The following is a 1,531-nucleotide window of genomic DNA, read 5'->3' as shown; positions in this document are numbered from 1 at the left end:
TTTATAAGGATATTGGCCCTTGTTTACACTATGGTTGCTAGGAAACAGTTGCAGAATTACCTTGCATCTGCTGCTCATGTCCAACCAGGAAGTAACATTATAAACCTCACCAAAATTGTAAAAAATGGGGGGAATGGGCTAAATTTTAAGCAAAATCTTCGCTACGTTCTGTGTTTTAGTGAAATGTGTAGTTGTACATGTAATGTGTACACTTGTACTAATATAACAGTAGTACTTTTCCTGTGTCTTGAAAAAAAATCCCCAATTTGAATTAACACATGATGAAACACTGCTTTAATTTAATAATTTACCATTTTGGAGTGTCCGGAGCAAACATCTGAACAAAAACAAAAAGTATAACAATCACTATTACCATAAAGAACCAGACACAGTGGCATGGGCAGTATGTGCTGAATTATATAACACGGTTTTCCCTAAAAGATGTGATTTGGGCATGTTTTTGTGTGTTGCAATCCAAAGGAGGTTGAAAAGCACTGCAACTCCCAACCCTGGAGGCTTCAAGTCAATAGGAAAATCAAAGACACTTTATGAAGATCGATTTGTTGGCATGGCAGCGCAAAAGTGAAGCCACAATATTTCATAGTTAATAGTTTCATCGCGATTTGTCTTGGGGGCACAATGAATTAAAGTGTGTATGACACGTTTGCATGTTTTTTCTCATTTTTACTTTATTTGGAGGAAATATAAATGATAGTTTTGAACCAATCAAGTGGCTATTTGTGAAGGGAAGTTAAAATAGCTATAGAAAATTACAGGAAGTGACATCACACCAGGGACATCCAAAGTTTATGCACAATTTACACAAAACAAACTAGTTTTTGACCTTCTAAAAATGAATTCAACTAAATACAAGCACTCTTATATTTCTATCTGTCAAATAAAAAAAGATTAGTTTGACTTTTGTGTTGCTGGCTAATCCTTTCCTGGTGTGATGTCATCAATTACAAACAGGAAGTAAAATGATAAACCAAAAAAAAATGCTTTCCTGGGATAAAATGTGGTTATTTTTTAGCAATTCTTTATTTATTTTTTTAAACATATGCATTTTAATTCAATGAGTCGTCCAACCTTTCATAGACACTTTAAACTTCCTGTTGTAGCCACTGAGAGAACACAACTAATTTGCCTGTCCATGTTCCCATTTTGTACCTTATGAATCACGATTGTTTCTTTCGTTTGACCTAATGTTGTTACGAGCTGTCTGAACCCATCACATCTTTAAACGACACTCAGAACATTCAAACTGTGTCTGAGTTCTGAGTCACTGACTGAGGATGACATGTTCAGACAAGTTGCGTGGCTCATTTCCTTGGACTGGCCCGCCCCCTGGTGTCGAAAAAGTGAACGGCACCCACGACAGCTTTTAGTGTCTCTCCTTGAACTCTCTCTCACCCCCAAAATGATTAGCCTCATGTGCCATAAAACATTAAGCTGCCCCTGGACACGTCTATCGCCGCCACGCCCGCCGTCACATCGCGATCAGTGTGGTCATAAAAGTGAACTACTAAAA

Source organism: Eucyclogobius newberryi, unplaced genomic scaffold (assembly GCF_026437365.1).
Source record: "Eucyclogobius newberryi isolate DKJ021-1_F unplaced genomic scaffold, fEucNew1.0.hap1 SCAF_11, whole genome shotgun sequence".
NCBI lineage: Eukaryota > Metazoa > Chordata > Actinopteri > Gobiiformes > Gobiidae > Eucyclogobius > Eucyclogobius newberryi.
The sequence above is the reverse complement of the archived record's forward strand: the minus strand, read 5'-3'. Positions refer to the sequence as shown.